Raw genomic sequence first — 20,274 nt, 5'->3', positions numbered from 1 at the left:
CTTCTGTGTGCCAGAGCGCAGAATAACTGATGAATTTACGAACACATAACATCCATTGAATATGGCCAGTGTCAGTAAACGTTGGCTAAACAAGCGTAATTAAATTGTTGCCAGCAGCACATTTGCAGTCACCAACGCTCTGGATAACATAAAAACAGCCTAACCAGCTCTGCTAGGGTGAGTAAAATGGTCAGAGTGAGCTGTTCTCTCATTTGTGTCTGGAAGTAGCTAGCAAACTATCAAACATTAGCTAGTTAGCTTGGGTGCTTGACTGCTGTGGTTAGGTCGGCCAGATGTGAATCCTTAAAAAGAGATGGGTGGGACTAAGGCTTTAGAGGGTGTGAACGATGGTGAATGGTTGTTGACAAAGAAGTTCTCTCCAGTAGGTGCTGAAAGAATACAAAGAAGTGCTCTCCAGAAATAAATTTGCTGAATGATCTAAAATCCTGTTTTTGCTTAGTCATTATGGGGTATTGTATGTAGATTGATGAGGGGAAAAACTATTTAATAAAGGCTTATTCTAAAATGTAACATAACAAAAAGTGGATAAACGGGTCGGAATACATTCCGAATGCACTGTATGCTAGAATGGAGGTTTAAAAAAACAACAGCTGCATTTGCATATTAGCCAATACATATGACATAGCCTACACATATAGCATACCTTGCAATAAAATATTCTCTAAAAACTGTTGTACAATGGGCTCTGCAATAAGATTATAAACCAAAGAAGTCCTCAAATAGCAGCTGGCCAATACCATGGTGGGCATTGCATGATGTCGGATGCATTGGAATATAAGGAATAGAGAATGATACAGAGCCTGTGGGATTATAGAAAAAGTTGAGTTGAGAAACTAATGTTTGAGTTTCAAATACTAAAATGTTTACATGCACACTAATCATTTGATATTAAACTGATTATGGCATTAGTCATGTAGACACCTTACTCTGCTTAAATCACATAAGGTCATGATCGAAGTAAGCATATGCTGATTAAAACCTGCTTTTCTGAGCAATATTTTGAATTATTAGGACATGTAAACACCTAAATCAGAGTTACAGTGGCTTGTGAAAGTAGTCACCCCCCCTTTGGCATTTTTCCTATTTTGTGACTTATAACCTGGACTTTTTGGGGGGTTTGTATAATTTGATTTACACAACATGCCTACCAACATGCTGGTGTACATCAATATTTAAGTCATACCACAGATTCTCAATTGGATTGAGGTCTGGGCTTTGACAAGGCCATTCCAAGACATTTAAATGTTTCCCCTTAAACAAATCGATTGTTGCTTTAGAAGTATTCTTAGGGTCATTGTCCTGCTGGAAGGTGAACCTCCGTCCCAGTCTCAAATCTCTGGAAGACAGAAACAGGTTTCCCTCAAGAATTTCATTGTATTTAGAGCCATCAATCATTCCTTCCATTCTGACTAGTTTCCCCAGTCCCTGCCGATGAAAAACATCCCCACAGCATGATGCTGCCACCACCATGCTTCACTGTGGGGATGGGGATCTCAGGGTGATGAGAGGTGTTGGGTTTGCGCCAGACATAGCGTTTTCCTTGATGGCCAAAAAGCTCAATTATAATCTCATCTAACCAGCGTACCTTCCATATGTTTGGGGAGTCTCCCACATGTCTTCTGGCGAACACCAAATGTGTTTGCTTATTTTTTTCTTTAAGCAATGGCTTTTTTTGTCCACTCTTCCGTAAAGCCCAGCTATTTGGAATGTACGGCTTAAAGTGGTCCTATGTACAGATACTCCAATCTTTGGTGCCTCTCTGATTAATGTCCTCCCTCCCTGGTCGGTGAGTTTTGGTGGGTGGCCCTCTCTTGGCAGGTTTGTTGTGGTGCCATATTCTTTCCATTTGTTAACAATGGATTTAACAGTGCTCCATGGGATGTTCAATGTTTCGGATATTTTTTTATAACCCAACCCTGATCTGTACTTCTCCACAACTTTGTCCCTGACCTGTTTGGAGAGCTCCTTGGTCTTCATAGTGCTTCTTGCTTGGTGGTGCCCCTTGCTTTGTGGTGTTGCAGACTCTAGGGCCTTTGAGAACAGGTGTATCCGTTATATTGGGTTTATCACAGTAGGACTGGTGAGGTTAATATGTAGAGTCGTGGCCAAAAGTTTTGAGAACGACAAATATTAATTTCCAAAGTTTGCTGCTTCAATGACTTGATATTTTTGTCAGATGTTACGATGGAATACTGAAGTATAATTACAAGCATTTCATAAGTGTCAAAGGCTATTCTTCAATTACATGAAGTTGTTGCAAAGAGTCAATATTTGCAGTGTTGACCCTTCTTTTTCAAGACCTCTGCAATCTGCTCTGGCATGCTGTTAATTAACTTCTGGGCCACATCCTGACTGATGGCAGCCCATTCTTACATAATCAATGCTTGGAGTTTGTCAGAATTTGTGGTTTTCTGTTTGTCCACCCGCCTCTTGAGGATTGACCACAAGTTCTCAATGGAATTAAAGTCTGGGAAGTTTCCTGGCCATGGACCCAAAATATAGATGTTTTGTTCCCTGAGCCAGTTAGTTATCACTTTTGCCTTATGGCAAGGTGTTCCATCATGCTGGAAAAGAAATTGTTCATCACCAAACTGTTCCTGGATGGTTGGGAGAAGTTGCTCTCGGAGGATGTGCTGGTACCATTCTTTATTCATGGCTGTGTTCTTAGGCAAAATTGTGAGTGAGCCCACTCCCTTGGCTGAGAAGCAACCCCACACATGAATGGTCTCAGGATGCTTTACTGTTGGCATGACACAGGACTGATGGTAAGCTCTCACCTTGTCTTCTCCAGACAAGCTTTTTTCCGGATGCCCTAAACAATCAGAAAGGGGATTCATCAGAGGAAATGACTTTACCCCAGTCCTCAGCAGTCCAATCCCTGTAACTTTTGCAGGATATCAGTCTGTCCCTGATGTTTCTCCTGGAGAGATGTGGCTTCTTTGCTGCCCTTCTTGACACCAGGCCATCCTCCAAAAGTCTCACTGTGCGTGCAGATGCACTCACACCTGCCTGCTGCCATTCCTGAGCAAGCGCTGTACTGGTGGTGCCCCGATCCCGCAACTGAATCAACTTTAGGAGACGGTCCTGGCGCTTGCTGGACTTTCCTGGGCGCCTTGAAGCCTCCTTCGCAACAATTGAACCGCTCTCCTTGAAGTTCTTGATGAGCCGATAAATGGTTGATTTAGGTGCAATCTTACTGGCAACAATCCTTGCCTGTGAAGCCCTTTTTGTGCAAAGCAATGATGACAGCACGTGTTTCCTTGCAGGTAACCATGGTTGACAGAGGAAGAACAATGATTCCAAGCACAACCCTCCTTTGAAGCTTCCAGTCTGTTATTCGAACTCAATCAGCGTGACAGAGTGATCTTACATTTACATTTAAGTCATTTAGCAGACGCTCTTATCCAGAGCGACTTACAAATTGGTGCTTTCACCAATTTTTTTGATCTCCAGCCTGGTCCTCGTCAACACTGACACCTGTGTTAATGAGAGAATCACAGTCATGTCAGCTGGTCCTTTCGTGGCAGGCCTGAAATGCGATCATCTGATCACTCTTTATAACATTCTGGAGTATATGCAAATTGCCATCATACAAACTGAGGCAGCAGCCTTTGTGGAAAATTAATATTTGTGTCATTCTCAAAATGTATGGCCACGACTGTAGAGCAAGGGACTAGAGCACAAGTGATCTTGCGAGTGCACTCGGCTTGGTGAAGTTCAAATTATAACGTGTAATGTTTTGATAAATGAGGTAAACAGGTATACCTTGGGTTACTATTGTGAGGTGTTTTTGTGAGTGTTTTGATATTCCTGGTACTTAGAAAATATGAGGTAAGATGCGGTTTTTGGGACTGTGTTACATAGTTAGATAGGAGACATGGGTACTCCGTAGGTAGATTTGCACATTTAGATAGATATAAGAATCTATACCACAGTTATCGCAGAAGGCGATATCCCAGTGTGGATACAACACCCGTTTTGGGACCACTAATTAGGCAATATTTTGATAATGGTATGGGTTTCCCTGTTCATATAGACAGGGTTTGATATCTGAAAACAACGCTAACTGGTTTTTCCTCTTGTCCGTCTCATTCCCCTGTGTGTCCTGTGTTTGTGAATGTGATATGAGAGTTGTGCGAGTGTGGAGATAAGTGTTAATCTGAAGTTCAGATAAAATATAGAAATGTGTAAAATAAGTTGATTTAAATTTGGATTCGATATGTAGCGTTATCTTTCATTTCTGGAAGTCTCGAGAACCGTTGAGGACATGTGTGGAGCATTATTCCCATGAACGGCCAGGCAGCGTCTGGGAAACTAACATTTTTTGGTGTCCACTGGGAGTATGGCGATGGAGAGTCATTGAAAACGCACATGGAATGGTGGAGTACCTAAGATTTACTACGTTATACATGGACTCTGTACCCGGACCAATTCAACTATAAACGCTTATGGGATTTTCTCTGTCCGGGTAATACATTTAAATAAAATAGCCCATATGGCTTGAATTCTTTTCCCGGGGCAATGATAAGATTACCGGAAAGGGTATTTCCGATTGTTTACTTTAGGTGTCCATTCCAATTAATAGAACACCATTATCTGATGTGTTTTGAGTAGGATTATTACCACGAAAAGGATAGACCTGTCTCTAGTCTATTTTTCTATTCCTTGAATCAAGTTATGGGTATAAAAAATATATTTATGGAGTTAAATGGTACTAATTCTAATTTGATTTGCAGTGTTGGTTTTTAAACATTAATCACGTTGTGAGTCATGTGTCCAAAATGGGGGAATTACCAGTCCTTCGAGGTTTTTGGATTGAAGGTGACACCTCGAGTGATATATAGAAGTGTATCGAGTTATATATGAAGGAGTGTATTGTTTGTTTGTTTTGTTTAGACAAAAAAAATCTCACCAGATTGCAGCTGCTGGATGATCAGGATTTCTCCCTAAGGATTAGGCCTTTAACTCCCTGACCCCGTGACTCCGCTCTTAGGTCAACAGTGTGATAGGGGAGTATAAGCCCATTTGAGAAGGAAAATTCAACAGTGTTGTTATTTTCTTTGACATTGGCCTTAGAAATTTGCACGGAGAATATTGGTAGTAGTAATCATTTGTCATACAGTAAATCATTTGTTTGGATTTCTTGAAACGGAAATGCCTAAACTAAAATTGTTGTTCTGATCTGTCTTGATCGAGATTATGGCGAAGGTAACTACAGATGGTATGCATGGAAGGGACCATTTGACCAAACCGTGTGGACCTCAAAAAAACTCTAACCGGCTGAGGAAATGGTGTTCAATACGTCCACTTCCTGCACCACTTCTATCGAGAGACCTGAGTCCAAGCCAGCAACCTGTACACAGCATGCCGTTGCTCTCGCCCTTTTCTCCCAGGAGTGCGACAGTAGTCCACGTGGAGTGAGCATGGAGAGAGATCCGTTCCAAAACGTATCTTGTCGCTGGTATACTGGTTGGCAAATGGACAAGACATAATGGGTAGTAAAGGTGGTGGCGGCTCAGGTGAGACATTGAAAAGGGGACATTATCACCATGGTCCATCCACTTTGAACTGTGAAGCTATCTGAAGAAGACACTGAAGAAACGCCAGAAGACCGAGTGCCCGGGGAAAGGGGGGGGGGGGGGTTGGTCAACTGTGCCCGTAATTGATTTAGACTTGTCCAAAATTGTTATTTAGGGGGTATCAGGTTGATTGTGGAAGTCTACACACTGCTAAATTTATAGAAATTTAGACTAAGAATACATTGAGATACTGATCTATAATTATAGTCGTGATGAGAAAGTTAAATAGTAGAATTATAATGAATTATAATGAATATATTGTATGTTAATATAAATGTACATTCTGTACATTATAAACTGTCAACTGCGTTAATTTGTTTGAACATAAGATTCAACAACAGACAAACTGAATTAGTTCCACAGACAAACTGAATACGTTACACAAACATGTGACTAACAGAAATGGAATAATGTGTCCCTGAATAAAGGGGGCGGGGTCAAAATCAAAAGTAACAGTCAGTATCTGGTGTGGCCACCAGCTGCATTAAGTACTGCAGTGCATCTCCTCCAGATTTACCAGTTCTTGCTGTGAGATGTTACCCCACTCTTCCCCCAAGCACCTGCAAGTTCCCGGACATTTCTGGGGGGGGAATGGCTCTAGCCCTCACCCTCCGATCCAGCAGGTCCCAGACGTGCTCAATGGGGTTGAGATCCGGGCTCAAGACATTCCTGTCTTGCAGGAAATCACGAACAGAATGAGCAGTTCGGCTGGTGGCATTGTCATGCTGGAGGGTCATGTCAGGATGAGACTGCAGGAAGGGTACCACACGAGGGAGGAGTATGTCCTCCTTGTAATGCACAGCGTTGAGTTTCCTGCAATGACAACAAGCTCAGCCCGATGATGCTGTGACAACGCCCCAGACCATGATGGACCCTCCACCTCCAAATTGATACAGAATACAGGGCTCGGTGTAACTCTTATTCCTTCGACGATAAACGCAAATCCGACCATCACCCCTGGTGAGACAAAACCATGACTCGTCAGTGAAGAGCACTTTGACAGTCCTGTCTGGTCCAGCAACGGTGGGTTTGTGCCCATAGCCGACGTTGTTGCTGATGATGTCTGGTGAGGACCTGCCTTACAACAGGCCTACAAGCCCTCAGTCCAGCCTCTCTCAGCCTATTGCGGACAGTCTGAGCACTGATGGAGGGATTGTGCGATCCTGGTGTAACTCGGGCAGTTGTTGTTGCCATCCAGTACCTGTCCCGCAGGTGTGATGTTCGGATGTACCGATACTGTGCAGGTGTTGTTACACGTGGTCTGCCGCTGCGAGGACGATCACCTGTCCTCCCTGTAGCGCTGTCTTAGGCATCTCACAGTACGGACATTGCAATTTATTTCCCTGGCCACATCTACAGTCCTCATGCCTCCATGCAGCATGCCTAAGGAATGTTCACGCAGATGAGCAAGGACCCGGGGCATCTTTCTTTTGGGGGTTTTCAGAGTCAGTAGAAAGGCCTCTTTAGTGTCCTACGTTTTCATAACTGTGACCTTAATTGCCTACCGTCTGTTAGCTGTTAGTGTCTTAATGTCCGTTCCATAGGTGCATGGTGGCAGGGTAGCCTAGTGGTTAGAGCGTTGGACTAGTAACTGGAAGGTTGCAAGTTTAAATCCCTGAGCTGACAAGGTACAAATCTGTCGTTCTGCCCCTGAACAGGCAGTTAACCCACTGTTCCTAGGCCGTCATTGAAAATAAGAATTTGTTCTTAACTGACTTGCCCAGTTAAATAAAGGTAAAAAATATATATATTTAAAAATGTTCATTAATTGTTTATGGTTCATTGAACAACCATGGGAAACAGTGTTAAAACCCTTTACAATAAAGATCTGTTATATGAGTGGCGCAATTAATGTATTATGGATCGATTGAGACATGTGTAAAGAAGTTGTGTACCAAAGATGTTGACATTATTCTCAGCATGCCCTGGTGGATGGAGAGGGTGAACACTGATCCTAATCTATTTGACCTATATTTTTTATTTCACCTTTATTTAACCAGGTAGGCTAGTTGAGAACAAGTTCTCATTTGCAACTGCGACCTGGCCAAGATAAAGCATAGCAGTGTGAACAGACAACAGAGTTACACATGGCGTAAACAATTAACAAGTCAATAACACAGTAGAAAAAAAAGAGAGTCTATATACATTGTGTGCAAAAGGCGGTAGGCAAATAATTACAATTTTGCAGATTAACACTGGAGTGATAAATGATCAGATGGTCATGTACAGGTAGAGGTATTGGTGTGCAAAAGAGCAGAAAAGTAAATAAATAAAAACAGTATGGGGATGAGGTAGGTAAAATTGGGTGGGCTATTTACCGATAGACTATGTACAGCTGCAGCGATCGGTTAGCTGCTCAGATAGCAGATGTTTGAAATTGGTGAGGGAGATAAGTCTCCAACTTCAGCGATTTTTGCAATTCGTTCCAGTCACAGGCAGCAGAGAACTGGAACGAAAGGCGGCCAAATGAGGTGTTGGCTTTAGGGATGATCAGTGAGATACACCTGCTGGAGTGGGTCTGGCGACGAATATGTAGCGAGGGCCAGCCGACTAGAGCATACAGGTCGCAGTGGTGGGTGGTATAAGGTGCTTTAGTATCAAAACGGATGGCACTGTGATAAACTGCATCTAGTTTGCTGAGTAGAGTGTTGGAAGCTATTTTGTAGATGACATCGCCGAAGTCGAGGATTGGTAGGATAGTCAGTTTTACTTGGGTAAGTTTGGCGGCGTGAGTGAAGGAGGCTTTGTTGCGAAATAGAAAGCCGACTCTAGATTTGATTTTAGATTGGAGATGTTTGATATGAGTCTGGAAGGAGAGTTTACAGTCTAGCCAGACACCTAGGTACTTATAGATGTCCACATATTCTAGGTCGGAACCATCCAGGGTGGTGATGCTAGTCGGGCGTGTGGGTGCAGGCAGCGAACGGTTGAGAGCAGTTGGAGGCCACGGAAGGAGTGTTGTATGGCATTGAAGCTCGTTTGGAGGTTAGATAGCAGTGTCCAAGGAAGGGCCAGAAGTATACAGAATGGTGTCGTCTGCATAGAGGTGGATCAGGGAATCGCCCGCAGCAAGAGCAACATCATTGATATATACAGAGAAAAGAGTCGGCCCGAGAATTGAACCCTGTGGCACCCCCATAGAGACTGCCAGAGGACCGGACAACATGCCATCCTAATTGACACACTGAACTCTGTCTGCAAAGTAGTTGGTGAACCAGGCAAGGCAGTCATTAGAAAAACTGAGTCTGCCGATAAGAATATGGTGATTGACAGAGTCGAAAGCCTTGGCCAGGTCGATGAAGACGGCTGCACAGTACTGTCTCTTATCGATGGTGGTTATGATATCGTTTAGTACCTTGAGCGTGGCTGAGGTGCACCCGTGACCGGCTCAGAAACCAGATTGCACAGCGGAGAAGGTATGGTGGGATTCGAGATGGTCAGTGATCTGTTTGTTGACTTGGCTTTTGAAGACCTTAGATAGGCAGGGCAGGATGGATATAGGTCTGTAACAGTTTGGGTCCAGGGTGTCTCCCCCTTTGAAGAGGGGGATGACTGCGGCAGCTTTCCAATCCTTGGGGATCTCAGACGATATGAAAGAGAGGTTGAACAGGCTGGTAATAGGGGTTGCGACAATGGCGGCGGATAGTTTCAGAAATAGAGGGTCCAGATTGTCAAGCCCAGCTGATTTGTACAGGTCCAGGTTTTGCAGCTCTTTCAGAACATCTGCTATCTGGATTTGGGAGGGGGTGGCGAGCTGTTGGCCGAGGTTGGAGTAGCCAGGAGGAAGGCAAGGCCAGCCGTTGAGAAATGCTTGTTGAAGTTTTCGATAATCATGGATTTATCGGTGGTGACCGTGTTACCTAGCCTCAGTGCAGTGGGCAGCTGGGAGGAGGTGCTCTTGTTCTCCATGGACTTCACAGTGTCCAATTACCAAATTGCAATGTTTGATGATAATGATAATACTCAGGAACTATAGCAGGTTTATGCTACTGGGACATAGAGTCGATAGTTGGTGCCTTATGAATAGCGGGATCATGATGCTTGTCCTGGGTCATGTTCAATAGGCACTAACTTGAAGAAATGTTACTTAAAACGGTAGTCACGACCTGAATTTATCCAACAAGATAATGCTAATTTCAGTTTCTTCAGATGGTGCTATAGGGATGGAAATGCTATTTCTACCATGCTGACCAATGGGAGTATGCTCAGTATCAACATGATGATATTGTTTCATACAGACTTACACTGTAGATCATTTCTTAGCGCTATTTTAAAATGTATTTTTAAGTTGAGAGAAGTCTCAAAATGGAGGATTGTATAATAGAATAATTACTATATTGTTTTAATACTGTTTATGGATCGAATAGCTATTATGAGAACTCTCATATCTGTGTCTGTGGGACTGAGTTGGGCCTCTGGGGCTTGAGCTGATAGTTGACTTGGTGATAAAAACCTAAATTCGGGCATTCCATAGACAATGTGTGGTGGGTGGAACTGAGATCGAGAGAAGGGTTTTGTTCTACTCCTACAGGTTATTGTTCCTCATCATCCGGTCACCTGGGCTGGGGGTAAAACAACACCAAGTGCAGATAACCACGAGATGAACCCAAAGTGGCTTATGCCATTATTAAGCATTTTTAGTGTCAGATATACAAGAGCCAGGATTCCTCTGGAAGGTTAAGCTCTCAGCAAAACACACTTCAGAGTGTGCGGGCGACCAGCTTCATTATTGCAATAATTAATTGATGATAAATAAAAATGTATTGTTTGAATAATTGTCCAAGTGTCTCTCAGTATACATGAATTTCCACAACACTATATAGTACTTGTCAAAAGTTTGGACACCTACTCATTCCAGGGTTCTTCTTTATTTTTACTATTTTCTACATTGTAGAATAATCGTGAGGACATCAAAACTGTGAAATAACACATATGGAATCATGTAGTAAGCAAAAGTGTTAAATCAAAATATACTTTATATTTGAGATTATTCAAAGTAGCTACCCTTTGCCTTGGCATTCTCTCAACCAGCTTCATGAGGTAGTCACCTGAAATGCATTTCAATTAACAGGTGTGCCTTCTTAAAAGTTAATTTGTGGAATTTATTTCCTTAATGCATTTGAGCCAATCAGTTGTGTTGTGACAAGGTAGGGGTGGTATACAGAAGATGGCACTATTTGGTAAAAGACCAAGTCCATATTATGGCAAAAGCAGCTCAAATAAGCAAAGGGAAATGACAGTCCATCATTACTTTAAGACATGAAGGTCAGTCAATGCAGAAATGTCAAGAACTTCGAAAGTTTTTTCCAGGGTTCAGGAACAAAAATCATCAAACGCTATAATGAAACTGGCTCTCATGAGGACCGCCACAGGAAAGGAAGACCCAGAGTTAGTGGCAAGAAAAAGTATGCGATCCCTTTGGAAATACCTGGACTTCTGCATACATTTGATCTGATCTTCATCTAAGTCACAACAATAGACAAACACAGTCTGCTTAAACTAATAACACACACACAATTACACGTTTTCATGTCTTTATTGTACACACCACGTAAACACTCACAGTGCAGGGTGGAAAAAGTATGTGAACCCTTGGATTTAATAACTGGCTGACCCTCCTTTGGCAGAAATAACCTCAACCAATTGTTTTCTGTAGTTGCGGCTCAGACCTGCATAACGGTCAGGAGGAATTTTGGACCATTCCTCTTTACAAAACTGTTTCAGTTCAGCAATATTCTTGGGATGTCTGGTGTGAACTGCTCTCGAGGTCGTGCCACAGCATCTCAAATCAGGTTGAGGTCAGGACTATGACTGGGCAACTCCAGAAGGCATATTTTCTTCTGTTGAAGCCATTCCGTTGTTGATTTACTCTTGTGTTTTGGGTCGTTGTCCTGTTACATCACCCAATGTCTGTTGAGCTTCAATTGGCGGACAGATAGCCTAACATTCTCCTGCAAAATGTCTTGATACACTTGGAAATTCATTTTTCTGGCGATGATAGCAAGCTGTCCAGGCCCGAGGCAGTAAAGCAGCCCCAAACCATGATGCTCCCTCCTCCATACTTTACAGTTGGGATGAATCCACCCATGGTGTAGATTCATCTGTCCACAGAATATTTTGCCAGTAGCGCTGTGGAACATCCAGGTGCAGTTCTGCAAACTTCAGATGTGCAGCAATGGGTTTTTTTGGACAGCAGTGGCTTCTTCCGTGGTGTCCTCCCATGAAAACCATTCTTGTTTAGTGTTTTAGGTATCGAAAACTCATCAACAGAGTTGTTAGCCTGTTCCAGAGATTTCTGTAAGTCTTCAGCTGACACTCTAGGATTCTTCTTAACCTCATTGAGCATTCTGAGCTGTGCTCTTGTAGTCATCTTTGCAGGACATCCACTTCTAGGGAGAGTAACAACAGTGCTGAACTTTCTCCATTTATAAACAATTTGTCTTACAATGGACTGATGAACATCAAGGCTTTTAGAGAGACTTTTGTAACCCATTCCAGCTTCATGCAAGGCAACAATTCGTAATCTTAGGTCTTCTGAGATCTTTAGTTTGAGGCAAGGTTCATATCAGGCAATGCCTCTTCTGAATAGCAAAGTGACATTTTGTGAGTGTTTTTTATAGGGCAGGGCAGCTCTAACCAACATCTCCAATCTCGTCTCATTGATTGGACTCCAGGTTAGCTGACACCTGACTCCAATGAGCTTTTGGTCATTAGCCTAGGGGTTCACATACTTTTTCCAACCTACACTGTGAATGTTTAAATGATGTAGTCAATATAGACAAGAAAAATACAATAATTTGTGTGTTATTAGTTTAAGCACACTATGTTGGTCTATTGTTGTGAAGATCAAATCAAATTTAATGTCCAATGATTGCAGAAATCCAGGTAATTCAAAGGGGTTCACATACTTTTTATTGCCACTGTAGGAACATGGTCTAGGAAAAGGAGCCAATTCAACAGCGACCACTATCCATTGCGGGAGAAAGTGCATTTGTTATTAAAAAATATATCCTTTGTATTAGTATTGCACCATTGTTCTTATGTAATATAACCATATACATGTCTCAGACTGATGTAAACAGTGCCATCCACACGGCCTTCACAATGAAACAGTCCACTACTGCTTAACTAAAAAAAATCTTGGTCGACCAACAGCCTATTGACGAAACAATAAACCAGCCGACTAAATGGGATGAACCCTATAAACAATATGCAAAAACCAGCTCCTCCCTTGACATAGATCGATCATCCCGAAAACCAAAGCAGATAACTTGCTACAGCACACCACCTACAGTGGCAAACAAATGAACCACTGCCAGATTCAACCCTTATAGCCATTCATTCTTGTGTAGTATTAAAAACTGTGGAATAGTTCCCATGAGTGTTAATTAACAGTGTTTGGTGTGTATTCTTTAAAACGCAACATAATTTCATCTAGAAGTGTAGGCCTATATCAACTTAGAAAATACATCACCGTCCACCGTTTGAATATTATGACAAGTGTTTGAATCGACTGTATAATACATATACACTTGTACTGTCAGCAGATGTTGCAGCACTGCGCCAAAAAATGTGTCCCCGTGCCAACTCAATCACTTACACAGATACTGATCTCCTTGTAATGCAGGGTCATTCATGCACTAAGGGAGCAGAGGAGATGGGTGGCAATACACTCGACGTCAATGACATTCAGTCTGTGAAACATACACAAACACACGCGCAGACAGTCCTGCTGATGTTTATGTACTGTACACTGTAAGACTGTTCCCGACCCCCTCCTCCCACTGCCCTTCCATATTCTGCCTTTAAGCTTGTGAAGTTGCCGGTAATAGGCTACACCTGCGGTCCGCAACTTTTCAATTTCAAGGGCCAAGTTCTCGTACAATTTCTACTTATCAGAGTGCAAGTTCAGATTATTATATATATATTTTTTTTTTTACCTTTATTTAACCTTTTTGGGATAGGGGGCAGCATTTCACTTTTGGATGAATAGCGTGCCCAGAGTGAACTGCCTCCTACTCTGTCCCAGATGCTAATATATGCATATTATTAGTAGTATTGGATAGAAAACACTCTGAAGTTTCTAAAACTGTTTGAATGATGTTTGTGAATATTTACAGAACTCAGATGACCAGGTGGCGAATCGCATCTCTGCATGTCTGGCAGACATATCCGTGTGGATGACGGATCACCACCTCAAGCTGAACCTCGGCAAGACGGAACTGCTCTTCCTCCCGGGGAAGGACTGCCCGTTCCATGATCTCGCCATCACGGTTGACAACTCCATTGTGTCCTCCTCCCAGAGCGCTAAGAACCTTGGCGTGATCCTGGACAACACCCTGTCGTTCTCAACTAACATCAAGGCGGTGGCCCGTTCCTGTAGGTTCATGCTCTACAACATCCGCAGAGTACGACCCTGCCTCACACAGGAAGCGGCGCAGGTCCTAATCCAGGCACTTGTCATCTCCCGTCTGGATTACTGCAACTCGCTGTTGGCTGGGCTCCCTGCCTGTGCCATTAAACCCCTACAACTCATCCAGAACGCCGCAGCCCGTCTGGTGTTCAACCTTCCCAAGTTCTCTCACGTCACCCCGCTCCTCCGCTCCCTCCACTGGCTTCCAGTTGAAGCTCGCATCCGCTACAAGACCATGGTGCTTGCCTACGGAGCTGTGAGGGGAACGGCACCTCAGTACCTCCAGGCTCTGATCAGGCCCTACACCCAAACAAGGGCACTGCGTTCATCCACCTCTGGCCTGCTCGCCTCCCTACCACTGAGGAAGTACAGTTCCCGCTCAGCCCAGTCAAAACTGTTCGCTGCTCTGGCCCCCCAATGGTGGAACAAACTCCCTCACGACGCCAGGACAGCGGAGTCAATCACCACCTTCCGGAGACACCTGAAACCCCACCTCTTTAAGGAATACCTAGGATAGGATAAAGTAATCCTTCTCACCCCCCCTCCCCCTGAAAAGATTTAGATGCACTACTGTTCCACTGGAGGTCATAAGGTGAATGCACCAATTTGTAAGTCGCTCTGGATAAGAGCGTCTGCTAAATGACTTAAATGTAAATGTAAATATGGCAGGCAAAAACCTGAGAAGAAATCCAAACAGGAAGTGACAAATCTGAGGTTGGTCGATTTTCAACCCAGTCCCTATTGAATTCAGTGAGATATGGATGAAGTTGCACTTCCTAGGGCTTCCACTAGATGTTAACCGTCATTAGAAACTGGTTTGAGGATTCTACTATAAAGGAGGGGCTCATGAGAGCTCTGAGTCAGTGGTCTGGCAGGGTGTCTCAGGCTTGTGATGCACTCTCCCGACAGAGTTTGCTCTCGTTCCAGAGCTTTTCTTCAGACAATGAAATTCTCCGGTTGGAACCTTATTGATGATTTATGTTAAAAACATCCTAAAGATTGATTCCATACATCATTTGTTTTGTTTCTACGACCTGTAACGGAACGTTGAGTTTTTGTCTGGATGAAGTGCTCGCACCTCATGAAGATGGATTACTGGGCTTGAACACACGGCTAAATGATGGACTTTATGGAACAAATCAGTCATTTATTGTCGTACTGGGATTCCTGGGAGTGCCTTCTAATGAAGATCATCAAAGGTAAGTTAATATTTCGTGTTTTTTCTTACTTCTGTTGACTCCAAAATGGCGGATATTTCTCTGGCTGAATTGGGCTCTGAGTGCCGTTCTCAGATTATGCTTTTTCCGTTATTTTTTCTTGAAATCTGACAAAGCGGTTGCATTAAGGAGAAGTCTCTTTAATTCTGTGAATAACAGTTGTATCTTTTATCAATGTTTATTATGAGTATTTCTACAAAATCACTGGATGTTTTGGAATCAAAACATTACTGCACGTAACGCGCCAATGTAAACAGATTTTTGGATACAAATATGCACATTATCGAACAAAACATACATGTATTGTGTAACATGATGTCCTATGAGTGTCATCTGATGAAGATCAAAGGTTAGTGATTAATTTGATCTATATTTCTGCTTTTTGTGACTCCTATCTTTGGCTGGAAAAATGGCTGTGTTTTTTTGACTTGGCTATGACCTAACATAATCATATGTTGTGCTTTCACTGTAAAGCATTTTTTAAATTGGACACGATGGGTAGATAAACATCTTGTTAATTTTTCATTTGCTGCATTGGACTTGTTAATGTGTTAAAGTTACATATAAAAAAAAGGTTAACAAGGCAAGTCATTCTTATTTACAATGACGGCCTAACGAGGAACAATGGGTTAACTGCCTAGTTCAGGGGCAGAATGACAGATTTTTACCTTGTCAACTTGGGGATTCAATCCAGCAACCTTTCGGTTACTGGCCCAAGGCTACCTGCCGCCTCATTTTCATATGCACATTTTCGTGGAACACTTTAATTTATTTTATAATAAAGTCTTCATAACGCAAAATCAATGTCATGTGGTTAATCAAAATCCTATCTAAATGAAAACATTTCAAATCTTATAAAAAAAATATTTAAACTTTATTTAACCTCTTAGAGCAAGGTGAGACACTAGCGTCTCACTTAGCCAATAGGAAATGCAAATGCGCAACGCCAAATGCTAATAGTACTCGCTAAAACTCAAACTTTCATTAAAACACACATGCAGGGTACTCAATTAAAGCTACACTCGTTGTGAATCTAGCCAACATGTCAGATTTTTAAAATGCTTTTCGGCGAAAGCATGAGAAGCTATTATCTGATAGCATGCAACCCCCCGAAATACCTGAAGGGGACGTAAACAAAAGAATTAGCGTAGCCGGCGCTATACAAAACGCAGAAATAAAATATAAAACATTCATTACCTTTGACGAGCTTCTTTGTTGGCACTCCTATATGTCCCATAAACATCACAATTGGGTATTTTTTTCGATTAAATCCGTCCATGTATACCCAAAATGTCCATTTATGAAGCCCGTCTGATCCAGGAAAAAACAGCTTTCCAAAACGCAACGTCATTTTTTTTAATTAAAAAAGTTGCCTATAAACTTTGACAAAACACTTCAAACTACTTTTGTAATCCAACTTTAGGTATTAGTAAACGTTAATAATCGATCAAATTGATCACGGGGCGATCTGTATTCAACAGCAGCAGGTCTTGAAATCTTGGTCGATATTCTCTCTTTCATAACTTCCTCCGGTGTACCCGATGACAGGAAGTGCCTATTCTTCATTTCACCAAGGATTAACTTCAACCCAATTGCCAAGACTGGCGACATCGTGTGGAAGCTGTAGGAATTGTAAACTGGGCGCTATCTATTTTCCCTTGCCATAGACAATACAGACAACTGGCGGAGGGATATTTTTTATTTTTTTGGGTGAACAGTTTTCCTTGGGGTTTTGCCTGCTACACACGTTCTGTTATAGTCACAGACATGATTTAACCAGTTTTAGAAACGTCAGAGTGTTTTCTATCCACACATACTAATCATATGCATATACTATATTCTTGGCATGAGTAGCAGGACGTTGAAATTTTGCGCGATTTTTAACAAAAAGTTGAAAAAATTCGCAAAATCAATGTCATGTGGTTAATCAAAATCCTATCTAAATGAAAACATTTCAAATCTTATAAAAAAAAATATTTAAACTTTATTTAACTAGGCAAGACAGTTAAGAACAAATTCTTATTTTACAATGACAGCCTATCCCAGCCAAACCCTCCCCTAACCTGGACGACGCTGGGCAAATTGTGCCACCCTATGGGACTCCCGATCACAGCCGGTTGTGATACAGCCCGGGATCGAACTAGGGTCTGTAGTGACGCCTCGAGCACTGAGATGCAGTGCCTTAGACCGCTACGCCAATCGGGAGCAAATTGCCCATATGTAAAAATAGCCTACATAAAGCCAACAAATAAAAACATTGCAGCCTGCTAAAAAAATATATCCTATAAATCACATTGGCTACGCATGGCCTGTCTTCAAGGAACTTGAAACATAGTACAAAATATTCTGGGCCCTCAGAGAGAGTTCCCTGCACCAGTGAGTTCCAGACAGAAAGACACAGCAGTAGACTATTTGCGCAAGGGATAAGAAGTAGTCAGCGAGGCCTATTTTATGAGTTTTCCAACTGTTCAGAGCATGACATTTCTTTCCGCTTTCATGCTGAGTGGTTATCGAAAAGGAGAGAGCTGGAAAGATGGTCCAAATAGGCTACATTGAGGAATTATGGTCATTCTCAATGGATGTAAAAACAGACTTCGTTTACTTGCTGTTTGAGGCCCTATTTGGTAAACGACCAAGTCCATATGGCAAAAACAGCTCAAATAAGCAAAGAGAAATGACAGTCCATCATTACTTTAAGACACGAAGGTCAGTCAACGCAGAAAATGTCAACGTTTCTTGAAGTGTAGTCGCAAAAACCATCAAGCTCTATGATAAAACTTTCTCTCATGAGGACCGCCACAGGAATGGAAGACCCAGAGTTACCTCTGCTGCAGAGTTCAAGTAACAGACACATCTCAACAATTGTTCAGAAGAGACTGAGTGAATCAGGCCTTCATGGTCAAATTGCTGTAAAGAAACCACTACTAAAGGACACCAATAAGAAGAAGAGACTTGCTTAAGACCAAGAAACACGAGCAATCTTGAGATTTTAGATTTTTGGTTCCAACCGCCATGTCTTTGTGACAAGCAGAGTAGGTGAACGAATGGATGATCTCCACATTTGTGGTTCCCACCATGAAGCAGGTGGTGTGCTTTGCTGGTGACTCTTAGTGATTTATTTAGAATACAAGGCACACTTAACCGGCATGGCTACCACAGCATTCTGCAGCGATACGCCATCCCATCTGGTTTCTGCTTAGTAGGACTATCATTTGTTTTTCAACAGGACAAAGACCCAAAATATACCTCCAGGCTGTGTAAGGGCTATTTGACCAATGAGAGTGCATCAGATGACCTGGCCTCCACAATCACCCTACCTCAACCCAATTGAGATGGTTTGACATAAGTTGGATCGCAGAGTGAATGAAGAGCAGCGAACAATAATTTTTGGTTACAACATAATTCCATCTGTGTTATTTCATAGTTTTGATGTCTTCACTATTATTCTAAAATAGTAAAAATAAAGAAAAACCCTTGAATGAGGTGTCCAAACTTTTGACTGTTACTGTATGTGTACACACACACTAATGTACATCTGTCCTGACTCTCTGAATTCCTAAACTAGACCTCATATCATCACGGACACCTAATCGTCCACAGCTTCCAATTGGCTCATTCTTCCCCAGGGTGTTGCTGTAGAAGAGAATATGTTCTTAGTCAATAAATACATATGTTACTGTCTATTGGCTTGGAATGCATGCGTTCTGGGAATATGTGGGCATTTGATTATAATTTTAATTAATACATTTACTTTTAGAAAATATCTTGACTTTATTTTCCGGATATCCTGAGTCTAAATAAAAATGCATATGACAGAGGTAAAACAGCAGACAGGCTGCATTTCTCAGATAATTTGTCAGCAACAGCCAAAGAAGAGTCTGATTTTCATCATGATAGAACCGACACAGTGTTTCGCATTGATCTGTTTAAGGTCTTGTGGAAACTACGTCAGGTGAGCACCTGCTATTTGAAGTGTGGAAAACAACATACCGATGTCAGGGCAGCCTGGAGGAAAGGGATGGGCAAATTTGGGGGGGGAATAGTAAAAATTACAGAAGTCCTGAAACTTGAAATTATCTTCTTTGAACGACTTCATTGTTCTTTTGTCTAATTAGGCCTAATTTATTATGCAGCTTGTCAGACCGTGTAATGAATACAGTAAGATGTCACATTCAAACTGAACAAAAACACAAAGTAAATTGCCGCTGGTGTTAGAGTACAGGGAAAGTGGCAGTGCAAACTGCATGTTCTCATGGAGGTCTTTTAGACCGAAAGCTTAACAAATAACCTGAAACTGGCATCGATTCTACGTGTGCACAAGTCTCTTTCCTTGAAGTGTGCAGGGTGCACCAAATCACATCTCATCAAATTTCTGTGATACAGCGTTGTAAAATAGCTGTGACGTGATAATAACATGAGATTAGAGTAATGGCCGACATCAAATTACAGCCACATGGTTCGCTTGTTAAAACTGCAATGTCAGACAAAACACACTTATTAAAGTGTCAGAAAATAATTCTTTCCATCCTCGTCTGCCTTTATGCAGATGAAAATCCAATGCACATAGATTTTGCACATAGTTAACAAAGAAAATGAATTACTGTGGCTAATGTGAGTGGGGTAGGCTAAATAATTACAACCCGAATAGTCCAAACTAAAAAAAACAGTGATAAAAGAATCGAACAATGCTAGGCAGAGCATGTCTAGAGCTTGTGGCTAAGCAGTACCAGAACAAAAATGGAGAAGGAGAGAAGGCCGACACCATTTGTGTACTAAATCTTTTAAATAATAATAAATACATATATTTGTTTTACTTCAATGGGGACCTGCTTGCGCGACTCAGAAGAGGTGCACTCTGCCTGTTGTTTCAGCACAGACGTATGGGGGAGAGGTGCGGGAGGAGAAGGGCCAGTATGTCTGAGACGGAGGGAGATAGAAAGAGAGAAAGTAGCCTAACCGACTCACGCAAGTTAGATAAAACTTGTTGCTGCGATAGTTTATCTATCATCTCATCTGGTAGTGTCGGTCACGACTGCATCAAATC

General features: G+C 42.1%; 1 protein-coding gene across 1 annotated transcript in view; it reads right to left on the bottom strand.

Moving 5' to 3' along the window:
* LOC115113468 (CD151 antigen-like) overlaps window positions 1–20,274 on the bottom strand; it is a 65,327-nt gene that overhangs the window by 33,804 nt on the left and 11,249 nt on the right. The window lies entirely within an intron of this gene.

This window comes from Oncorhynchus nerka, linkage group LG28 (assembly GCF_034236695.1).
Source record: "Oncorhynchus nerka isolate Pitt River linkage group LG28, Oner_Uvic_2.0, whole genome shotgun sequence".
NCBI lineage: Eukaryota > Metazoa > Chordata > Actinopteri > Salmoniformes > Salmonidae > Oncorhynchus > Oncorhynchus nerka.
This window is presented reverse-complemented; position numbering and strand designations above follow the sequence as displayed.